Here is a 12,274-nt window from a genome sequence, read left to right as displayed (position 1 = left end):
GCATATGTCCAAAGGCAGCGAAGTCAGCATACCACAGAGAAACTTGTACATTTGTGTTTATTGAAAACTATTCACAGGTATGGAGCCAGCCTAGGTATCCGCCAGCAGATGAATGGATAAAGAAAATGTGGAGCATATGCCCAGTGCAGCTTCGTTCACCAGTAGAGAAGAAAAAAGGTATGTTCATTTGAGGGAAATTCATGGAAATAAGCCAGACTCGAAAGACAAATAGCACGTTTTCTATCATATGCAATATCTAGACTAGAAACATGTACACACTTGTACATATAGTTTTTGAGAGGAGGAAAGGGACCAGAGGGAGGGGGAAGGGGATAACAGAGGGTAATAGGGGTAGTGAGTTCGAGTCAAGTATAATAACATACCTGAATAAAAGTATCATAATGGAGTCAGTGCTTCCTATAGTAATTTTTAAAAAGTGAACAAAAGGTTAATAGCTGACAGTCCTCCCAAACTAGAGACATTAATGCACAGATTAAAAATCACTATAGGACCTAAGCAAGATAAATGTAAAAGAAACCATAACTTGTTATAATTAAACTGATAAAATAATACTCAAAGATATGTTTCAAGTTGCTATAGGAACTGGGCATGGTGACAGGCCTTTGAACCCAGCATTAGGGAGGCAAAGGCAGGCAGATCTCTGTGAGTTCAACACCAGCCACGTCTATGTTGGAAGTTCCAGGCCAGATAGGGCTGCAGAGTGAGATCTTGGCTTTTTGTTTGTTTGGTTGGTTTGGTTTGGTTTTTTTAAGCTACAGAGAAAATAGACTTCCTTCAATGGAGCAACAATAACACTGAAATCGACTTTTTGACAGAAATTATGTACTTAAAGCCCCAAAAGAAGGGAAGCTAACCTGTAATTCTGTGTCCAACACAATATCATCCAGCCTTCAAAAATAATGGAGTTTCAGTTAGTTATCCTTTAGTCTTTGTGACAAACACCCAGGATAAAGAATTTAACAGAAGAAGGTTTGCTTTGGTTCAGTCTTTGAGATTTCACTCCAGGGCCCTTGGTTCTGGGCTTCTGGACCTGAGGTGAAATAGTTCACCATGGCAGAGGAATGAGTTCCTCTAGGAGGAGGCAGGAAGCAGAGAGAGGGAGACAGGAAGTGGACAGGAGCCAAATGCCCTTCCAAGGCATGCTCTATAATCTACTTTCTCAAGCGAGGGACATCTTGGGTCATCTCAAAGTCACGCTATCAATGAATGAAGTCATTGATGAGGTCAGAGCCCCTAGTGACCCACTTCCTCCAACAAGGTCCCACCTCCTAAAGTGTCCACAACCTCCAGAAACAGAGCCTCCAGCTGGGAGACAAGTGTTCAAACATCTGAGCCTGTGGCCCCACTCAGGTGGAGACAAGTGCGTGTGCGCCCACACATATGCATGCCCGCACACAAACATGTACACACACATACCATACCTATAAAAAAACAATGTCAAAAGAGGGCTGGTGATGTAGCTCACTGGTAGAAGCCTGCCCAGGTCGGGGGCGGGGGGCGGGGGGAGGGGAGAGGAGTTAGGTTGCATCCAAAGTAAAAGTGATGGTACCAGCTATGGGAAAATTTACAAGCCAGTGCCACGTCACAGAAGCAAGGAAAATATCCCACAGGCATACATGCCCTAAGCTGTGAGCTGCACCTTAAATGTGTAAGGGAAGCTTTGACCTATATGAGGCCAAGAAGACCTGGGCGGAGCAGGCCCAGCAATACTACTACTCCTGCCAAGCAAAACCAGGTAACACAAAAGACCTGCCGAGAACAAACCTGACTCTGGCCAGAATGGTACCAACCCCCAAACCATTCAAATTTTAATAGTTTTGATGTTGCATTCATTAGTATAGACCTGCAGTAGGCATTAGTGACCTGGAAGGTAGATGCTTGGGATATTATGGAGGCTGTGCATACAGGCCGGGGGGAGGGGGGGGGACTGTGAGAGGCAGGTGGACAGGGAGGAGCTAGTGAGGGGTGACAGCAGGCGCACAGGAGATTCTGGCCACAGTGGAAACCCATCTACCTGTTCCTCAATCTGGGATGGGCACACTCTGTCCGGCGGACAGCTTAGCCTGGTTCTAACTCAGGCTGCTGAGGAAGTACTTAACCCATCGCTTCTCAGCGGAGGCCACATGGGTTCCCTTCTGATGCTGAGCTGGGAAACCGCTACCCCAGAGGGTCAGCAGTGGGTACTGAGAGGTGGGCAGCTCTGAAGGCAAAGGGCCTGGACAGACCCAAGGACTGAAGCCCAGGACCACAAACTAGAACATCCAAAAATGGTCAGCATTCACCTAACATCACAGCATCTGCCATCTGGTCAGGGTGGGCTTGGCTTGGTTTGCCTTCTGGTGGAGACTGTAGGTGTCCCTAAATCTGTACTGTTGCAGTTTCTCTAGCGTCTCTGCCCTGGGGTACCCCAAACCCAAAGGCATCTGTAATGGTTAATCTTGATTGTCAGCCAGAATAGACAGAGAAGTGATGTGTCGTGTATCTGCGAGGGGGTGTCTGGAGAAGACAGAGGGGTAGCCTGCCTTGAAGGTGCATGGTGCCATCTGAAATCCCAGTAGGAGGCCCAAGTAGAATGAAACAGAGGAGAGAGACCATAATACTCGCTCTCACTCCTTCCAAGTCACCATGATGCAAATTGCTCTCCTTGGCCACACCCTCCCTGCCATGGTGGGCTAAAACCTCTGGGTCTGTCAACATAAGTAAATACCACCTTAGGTAGTTTGTGTCGGGCGTCCTAGCCATTGATAAGAAAGCTAACCAACACTACAGCCCAGTCTGGCCAAGCAAATCTTGTCATTGCCGGAGGGGCAGCAAGGGGTCATGGGAGGGAAGACCTAAACGCAGAAGGTCAGAGAAGGACAGGTTTGACCCATGTGGTGGTGTGAATACGAATGGCCCCCATACGCTCACGTGTTTGAATGCTTGGCCCGTAGGGAGTGGTGCTATTGGTAGATGCTGTCTTGTTGGAGGAAGTGCGTCACTGTAGGGACAGGCTTTGAGGTCTCATATGCTCTAGCTAGGCCTAGTGTGGTAGTCTCCTTCTGCTACCTGCGGATCAAGATGTACAGCTCTCAGCACCATGTCTGCCCTGACAATGGTGGATTAACCTCTGAAACTGTAAGCCAGCCCCAGCTAGATGCTTTCCTTTATAAGAATTGCCATGGTCATGGTGTCTCTTCACAGCAATAGAAACCCTAACTAAGAAACCCCGCTTGGTCATTGCAAAACAGACTGAGAACCCAGATGATAGTCCTGGACCTGTGTGTCTAAACTAGGCTGGGTGGATGATAAATTAACACAGGAGGCAGCATGGGAAAGGGGTAGGAGTGGGTGAGTCACAGTGCCCTAGGCCTGCTGAATCTCTTCCCGTTTAGGAAGGGACCTGTCTGAGGTCTGGGAGGGAAGCGCCTGATGGTGAAGACTAAGAGGTCAGGGGTTTGGAATAAGTTGCCTAGAGCTAGGCAGCCATTCCGCAGGTGGAGAGAGGAGAGTCCAGAGCAGAGGACACGTTTGGGAGGCTCTGGAAAGGGAGGAGCTGAGGGGGTGAGAGCTCTGCTCAATCTGCAGATAGAACCGTGTGGAGCCACGGGCCCTCCCTCCTCCCACAGTCCTCTGGCGGGGGAGCAATCCATAGACCGTGGTGGATAGTGGCCAGGCCAGCATCTGTTCAGCCTCTTCCATTCTCATTTTCCCAAGGGCACTGTGGGCATGCTCTACAGGACTTCTTGTCACCCCTGCTGGGAGAAAGTAGCATGTGGGACTCACTACTGGGGGACTCATTGCTGACAGGCCTCTTCAGAACCACAGCTGGTAAGCTGTTCTTTGTTCCTGGCCCAGGTCAAAGGTGACTCAGGGTTAAAAGTGGTCCTGTCCAGTTTGGCATCTACTTCCTTCAGTTCCTGGACATTAAGTTCTATGATGACAATTAGGGTAGTCACTAATCTGATTATAGGGGAAGATCCGTTCAGGCTGGGAGTCTTAGCTGGGGTGATCCTTGTGGGTTCCTGGGAGTTTCCCTGGCACCAGGTTTTTCTCTAACTTGATAATGGCTCCCTCTATCAAGCTATCTTTTTCATTGCCCTCTGTCCCTCCTCCGACTCGGCCTTCTCAATCACTCGGGTTCCCATCCCCCCACCCCCTATTTACACCCCCCCTCCCGGTTTACCCAGGAGATCTTAACTATTTCCCCTTCCCAGGGCCCTCCGTGTATGTCCCTCTTAGGTTTTACCTAGCTTCTCTGGGGTTGTGGACTGTAGCCTGGTTATCCTTTGCGTTACATCTAATATCCACTTTGAAGTGAGCACACACCCTGTTTGTCTTTCTGTATCTGGGTTACCTCACTTATTCAGTTGAAGAGAGGAAGGAGGGTTCAAGACCATGCTGGGGAAACCACAGAGACAGCTGACCGGAGCTGGTGGAAGCTCATGGACTCTAAATTGACAGCCCAGGAACCTGCATGGGACTGAATTAGGCCTCTGAATGTGGGACCAGAACTTATTCCGGGTGCACGAACTGGCTTTTTGGAGCCCATTCCCTGTGGTGGGATACCTTTATCAGTCTTTCTATATGGGGAGAAGCTTGGTCCTCCCTCAGCTTGGTATGCCAGACTATGTTGACTCCCCAAGGGAGGCCTTATACCCTTTGAGGAGTGGATGGTAAGGGGAGAAGGGGGCAGGAGAAGAGAAGGAAGGAGGAACTGGGGTTGGTATGTAAATGAAAATTAGTTAATTTTTAAAAAGCGGTCCCGTCTTCAATGAGGTTACTTAAGACTAGTGAAGGCCTTCCTGATGCAATGCCTGAACGGAACACAAGAGGGCAGCGCAGGTATGCCTTTCGGGTCTTCCTGGTAGCTGGAGCAGAATCCGAAGGTGCTGGGGAGGGGACTGCCTCCCCACCGTACCCCTGTCCGTCGTTGTCTGTGTCCCCATCCTGGTCCCTCACCCACCCCTACTCCCGGTCCCCATCCTCTCTTCCACACACTTTTGCAGAAACGTTGTAGGAGTTAGAGGCCGGGCAAGTGAGTTGCTTTCAAAAGTCAGTAAAGATGCGGATGTAAGGAGGCCCCTTCGACAGCCTCTAGCTTCCACCCCAATCGGAAGTGCCCAGTTTAGCACTCTCTCCAGGCACCCATTCCTAGAAACGTTGCTGCACTGCTGTGTGTCTGGGGATTGGGCAATCCAGTCAGCTCTTGTAGAAGCCGTAACCCTTGAAGTTGGTTTGGGGGTACAACAAGGAACCAACTCTGTGGCCCAACAGTATGAACAGAGAGTATGGACCGCGTGCTGGGGCAGGGACGGGCGGCGGGCAGGGGTGGAGTGGGGAGGGAGAAATGTTGGGGGAGTAGCCGGTGAAGGATGGATAGGGCATTGGCCTAAGCTGAGTTCTTGCAGACCGCCTGGGTCTCTGACTTCAGAACAACTTCTGGCTCACTTCGGAAATTTCCAGAATTCCATTTTGTTGAAAGTGCTGTCCATGGCAGGAGTTCTCCAGATTATCTCATATGGAGGTGGGAGTAAACAAGCGGTTGCCATGGCCACTGTGGAGAGGTCCAATGGGCCCTCTGTGGGCTGGAAGGCTGCCCTGGAAGAAACCAACCTCAAGCCCATTCCTCCACCATGATTTGAACCTACAGCAGCCCAAACTGCTGACTACAGAGGTCTCAACTGTAAGAACTGACTGACTGCGGCAGCCCAGGGGTCCTAGCATCTACGATGGCCTCATCTGGCCATTCCCTCACAGCAGCACAATGCGCAGAGCCTACGACCCAGGCGCAAGTAGGATGTGGAAGGGATGCAGAAGAAGACAGTGAGGCCACCGTGTCTCTCCTGTGGGTACAGGACTGGATTAGAGCCCAGACGGGTCCCACTGGCCATTTCTGGGCTTTTATGAGGCTGCCGCCCGGCCTAACTTCAGTCCCCATTGCCTGCCTGCTGCTCTACTTTTGGAACTACCTGGCTTCCCAGCCCAGGCTTGGTCCAGAGGGCTCCACCCGCCTCTTTAGGAGGCTTCTTCACAGACCCTGGTTTTAGAAGCTTGGGTTGGACTGTCTCTGGGCCTACAGACCTAAGTTCAAGGCCCAGCTCTGCTTCTCATGGTCTCAGGACCTGGGTATGTTCTTTGGCACCTCTGAGTGTCTATTCTCTGGCCCTTGTAAGGGAACCAGAGCACAGACAGGACCTGCCCCAAAGGTTGTGAAGGGTCCAGTGATGAACTCATAGGAGCCCTTTTCAAGGGGCCTGGTGCCTACCTTGTCACAATCAGTGTTAGCATGACCTGTTCTCACCCCTCACACCATTGGAGCTCTCCATCTGGTCTCTCCAGTGACAGGCTTTTTACCATGTCAGGGAACATTCTAGATGATGCCAGGGACGTGTTGGCTCTCCTGGTTTTAGACCATTCTGCAAAATGCTTCAGTCAATTTTATATTCACCACAATTCAATTATATTTGTTCCCAAGCCTCTTTATGCCAGTTGTTTTGGACATTATAAATATGCTATCTAATTAAATATTAGATAAATCAGCAATTTTCAAACTGGTTCATCCCAGGAGCCTTTACAGTTTCCACATTACTCAAGATCACAGGAAGTGGTGTGTATTCTGTGTGTCTGTCTGTGTGTGTCTGTCTCTGTCTCTGTCTCTCTGTCTCTCTCTGTCTCTCTCCCTCTCTCTCTCTCCTTCTCTCTCTCTCTCTCCACATACATACACCCACAGAAAGAGAGAGAGAAAGAAAAAAGAAAAAGAAGGGCGGGGAGTGACAGAAAGACATGAGATGTCAGCCTCTGCGTCTCCACAAGCGTATGTTCACATGAACTATACTTGGGCACACACAAAAGATTCAAGTGTGTAAGTGAATTGCTTGCTGAAAACCAGGCCAATACCTTCAGAAAGCCACACTCACACGTGGGGGGAAATACAACAACAAATAGCAAGAGTGTCTGCCCCAATGGCTTTTCAAACACCCCTGGGTTCCCATGCTCATCAGAAAAACCAAAACTGGAAACTAATACTGATTCATTACACGTGGTTTCTCTATGGCAGATAACACTGCATGCAGATGTGTGCTAGAAGGCGGCTCTGGACTTCCTCCAAGAGTCAGAGAAGCAAGTGTACTTTAAATATCTTAAGTAAAAGTAATGTGTTTAGTAGCATTGCAAGGCCCTGGGTTCAGTTCTCAGCACCATAAACTATTTTAAATGTTTAAGAAATGTCCGTATGTTAGGTAAGAGTTGCCAACCTATCTCGGGTGCCCAATGTTCTAATGTCACTCTGTTGCTGTGATAATGCACTGACTAAATGAAAGCTTGTGTGAGGGGAGGTGGTGACTTACACTTCTAGGTCCCAGTCATCATTAATGCAGGACAGGAACTCGAGCAGGAACTCAAGCAGAAGTCATGGGGAATGAGGCTGACTGGCTCATGCTTAGATCTCTTATATAGCTTGGGACCAACTGCGCCCACAGTAAGCTGAGCCTTCCCATATCAAGTAATAATCAAGGCAATCCCTCACAGACCTGCCCACAGACCAATACTATCTATGTCCTGTCTCAATTGAGGCTTCTCACAGATGGCTCTAGGCTACATCAAGTTGACAGTTAAGGCTAGCCAAGACTCCAAACTAACTCCATTTACAGATGACGACCCAACCAGGCCCCTCCCATCATGGCAAATGGTCCTCCTCTACCTTGGGCTGGACACCAGCTCCCAGTCTCATCCTTGCCTTGGATCATTTTGCCTTTGACCCCGCTCCCAATTGCTTGCCACTTTATTCATCAGAGAGTGAAGCCAGCCTTGTGGATTTGAACAGCGCTTCCTTTGTGACTTTAAAGAGGCCACCTGATGTCTCTGAGCCCTAGCATCCTCCTCAGTGAAGTGGAAAATTACATGTAAGCATTCGTGCAGACTCACTCCCAACAACAGCCAGCTACTCCTGCAGTGTGTTTGCACTGACACTGTTGATGCCACATCTCACTAGCACAGTGACAGGGAAATGACCTCACATTCCACCCCACTCTCTCCCCGTTCCTGTGACTGGCCAAGACCATCACAGCTTGCCTACACTCTGTGGGTGATGCCCCAGAGCCCTGCTCTCACTGAGTGACTGGCTGTTCAGAGAGTGTCATGTGGGAGGCTTGGTACACCACTCCCTCACCCAGCACTCTGGCTTTTGGAGTTCTCACCTCTGTGGTGGAGCCTCACCACCTAAGCACAATGCTGACAATCCCTGACTGGGATGTAGATGCCCAGACCTAAATACCTTTCCATGGCCAGAGTCTAAGCACATCCTATCCTTTTGGGAAGAAGGCAGAGGCACAGTAGCACCACATACCCTGTATGGAGCCACACATAGGACCCAACGGAGGTCAATCCATGTGTCCTTCCTTCCAACCACCGCATTCTTGGGACACTGAGTCAGTCCAGACCCGGTGTCTTCCTGCTTCCCTGTCAGGCCCTCCTCCCAGGCTGATCTCGATGCCCTTCCAACTCTCTGCTTCCAGATCTTGCCAGCCTTCAGGGCTCTGCTTAACACCATTCCCTTACCTGACTGACTGCAACCCTGGCCATCTGCAGCCCCTGCCAGTGGTCTGAGTTCTCCAAAGATCTCCCTGCCAGTTTCTGAGGACTCATCACTGAAGCCAGAGGAATCCCAAGGCCACGCCTTTCTGATTCATAGCCTGAGGCACCATTTTGCATCTCTTAGCTCTAAAGTTTGCTGTGTCTAGGCTTCGAGGATACACCATGTTCAGAAAGATCTTCCACCTAATGCAGCTGATGGTGGGTGGAGAGCCCATAAGTAGCAGGACACTGATGACACATTTCAGGTGATTGTCATGTGATAAGTGCTCTTAACATAACCAAGTGAGCAAGACTGGGAGACACACACACATACACACACACACATACAAACACACACACACATATACACACACACACAAGAACACACGAACACAGACACACATATACACACACACACAAGAACACACGAACACAGACACACATATACACACACAAATACATACACACACCACACATATCACACAAACACACACACCACACATACACATACCACACATATACACACAAACACACACCACACATATACACACAACACGCATATATACACACACATCACACATACACACACATCACACACACACACACACACACACATACTTGACATGTCAACCACCAGATCTCACTATGGGACCACCAAGGACTGGAAAGGGTATGAGCCAAGAGTGCCTGGAACACTGAGGGCAGCAGAGAGGCAGCAGCTGGCACTAAATGAGGGTGAGTTGGAGAAGCTGAAGTCCCAGCCTGAAGGAATCCTAGGTAGAAGGACAGGCCTTCACACTCCATCCTGCATGAGCTCAGGATGCCAGGACTTCAGAGGGGAGCAATACTATTAAGGGAGTGGGGGGGGGGGGAAATGGGTCCAGGAGAGCCATGTGGGCTATGGTGTTGGGAAAGAGTATCAAAATATTTTCTAGTACCTCAGATTTGGTGTGTCAAAGGCCCCTTAAGAAAAGAGCTTGTCACTCCCAATTCCACCTGGGTGCGTGCCACGAGGGAGGCAGAGAATAACCTTGACTGTCCTTTCCCTATGGAAGAATTGGAGACAATCAGGTAAGCAGGTGACATGCCTGCTTATATGGGGTGTTAGGGTGTTAATTGTTTGGCACCTACCTGACATAGGGGATGAGGAAGGCAGAGAGGGGCTCCTAAAAGATACATGAATGAGAAGTTTCCTGAGCTTTGCACTGGTGTCCTTGTATGCCAGTGGCTCTCAGCGGAGCCCAAAATGCTCTAGGGATTGTCCAGCCTGGGCAAATCCCAGGAGCAAACCAGAAACCATTAGATACCAATTAACAGAGAGAAGGATTGTTCTCCAGTGACCTAATGGGGTCAAAACACAGGAGCACAGCATGTTGGCTTGGTAGGCCCGCTCATGAGAAAGGGATTCTTTCCTGGATGGGCGACATTCAGCTTGACAAAGCTGGGGCAGCCTCTCAAGTAGATGGCAGGTGCTATCTCTAGCCCAGCCTCTCCGCCCCACAGGCCTCTCTGATGGCTTACTCCTTCTGAGATTCTAACTCCTTGCTGGGGTCCCAGCATCTCCATGGTGACTGTGCTACTATGCTTTTCAAGCCTGCAGCAGTGGACCCCAGTAGACCAGGTGGCATTCTCCTGCTCAAATGGGCTTTCCACAGCTGGCCTTCACCAGTTCCTGATGTTGACCTGCTCCTGCTAAACTCCCAGCCTCAGCCCAGATTTCCAAGCTGTTGTACCCTCTAGAGTCAACAGTGGCCACTCCAACCTGAATGACAGGGCAAGGAGCTTGGGCTTCATCCCTCCCCCGCAGAGCCTACCTCAGCCTTCAGGCTGAGCTCCCTGCCAGGGCCTGCTCTCCCAGGTGCCAACCCCCACACTTCTCTCACTCACCCTCTTGCTCCCACAGTCCTTCACTGGGAGCCTCTGCCCTAGAGTGCTTCCTTCAAGTCAACCTGACTCCTACCATCAGTCTCTGAGACATCCCCTGTGCTAATTGAAGGCTATTATACTTGGATATCTTGGCACTTGCTGGCCAACCGGCCTTTTACAGCAAGATGCCTCCTGGGGTGGATGGGGCAGGTGCAGTGACTCATGGAGGCTAGAGAGTGGGGATTCGGAACAGGAACCCAGGGCTCTGGGGTGATGGGGCCAGCGTGGACTCCAGCAGAGCCTGGTCATGTGGGGAAGCTATCCTTTCCCTGCCTAGGGAAAACCAGATCACTGGTTCCAGCCATGCCATCAGGCTTCGTCTAGGGGCTGAGCACACAGGAAGGTGACAGAGTACAGCAGCTAAGGAGGGTGTGGCAGCCTCAGATGGAAGGCATCACCGTTCCCATCGCCTCTCATCATGCCCCCACAGTTCTGTGCTGCTTGAGTAAAGGATCAGTTTCTGCCCTCGGCACCAGGCTCCACGTGGCTGGCTTATTCTGCTCTCTCTCAGATATCAGGCGCATATGGCTGAGTCACCAATACTTACTGAAAATAGGAAAGATCGGTGTACGAGCCCACAAACTACAGGCCAGCCTCACCCCACTGCCTGGCTCAGTGCCTTGTGCAAAGTAGATGTTCAGAAAATATTTACTGAGAAAATGAAATGTTAGTTCTTTGAACAAGTTCTAGCTAGGGTGTGTACCTTGGTGCCGCCCAGGCAAGCCTGAGGCCAGAGGGTGGAGCTGTCCTTTTCAGGCTGTGACTCAGGTCTTGGGGGACATCTCACCATAGGTCAACCCTGGGTAGCCTATCTGTGTGGGAGGCTTAGCCTATGAGCAGGCCAGCCTGGGGCAGGGAAGGGAGGCCACCTCTGCCAGGCAAGATTCAGTGCAGCAAGCCTTCGAATGGAGCAGGTGTCTTTAATGTCCTTTGGTTCCCATAAGGAAGTTTACCAATACTCAGATTCCCAGCCCAGGTGACACCAGAAACAGCTACTCCTTCCTGATGGCATTGGAAATGAAGCCTGAAGAGGAGGTGTCATGACACACAGAATGCAGACACCCCACTGAAGAGGAGCACCTGGGTACCAAGGACACAGGACCAGGACTAAAAGTGTTGACCTGGAAGTGGAATATCAAAAGCCTTCAAGCTGGCACTGTGCAACCGCTGTCTGGGAACCTGCACTTTGTGACTTCAGGCGGGTGTGCAGCCTCTCTGATATTCAGTCTGTACTTGCTAACTCCGATAACACTCACGAGGACTACAGACTGTGGTGTCCCCATGGTTACAGAGGGTCAGCTGGGAGGGACACTACTCTTTCAACACAGAACTCACTGTCTTCTTCCATGCTATCCTTCTGGGGATGGAGGCGGGCTAGAATGTGAGGATGCCGAGAAGCATCCTTCTTGGTAGAGAGTAGCTAGGTCAGGGAGGTGCCGCCCCCTCACCTCCATTCCCAAGACCCAGCCTTTGTCTGTTTATCCAGGAAGGGGTTCTTCAGGGGCCTACTGAATCCAGTCTCCATGGTCACCTCACTGTTTTGCCTTAACTGAGACACTAGTGTACTTGCGACCCATATTTCATCCTTAACTGAGATCCACCTGCTTCTAGATATGACCAGGGTCTGACTCTCTTAAGGACTTTCAAAGCACAAGGAGCTTCTTATGCACCCCCAGAAAGCTGGTGGGGCCCCAGTGACACCTCATTGGAAGTCCAGATGAAGTTTGACTTTCCCCCAGGCTGCTGCTCCAGCTAGGGATTCTCCATGGTGAAA

Source organism: Mesocricetus auratus, unplaced genomic scaffold, assembly GCF_017639785.1.
Source record: "Mesocricetus auratus isolate SY011 unplaced genomic scaffold, BCM_Maur_2.0 Super-Scaffold_4256, whole genome shotgun sequence".
Lineage (NCBI taxonomy): Eukaryota > Metazoa > Chordata > Mammalia > Rodentia > Cricetidae > Mesocricetus > Mesocricetus auratus.
This window is presented reverse-complemented; position numbering follows the sequence as displayed.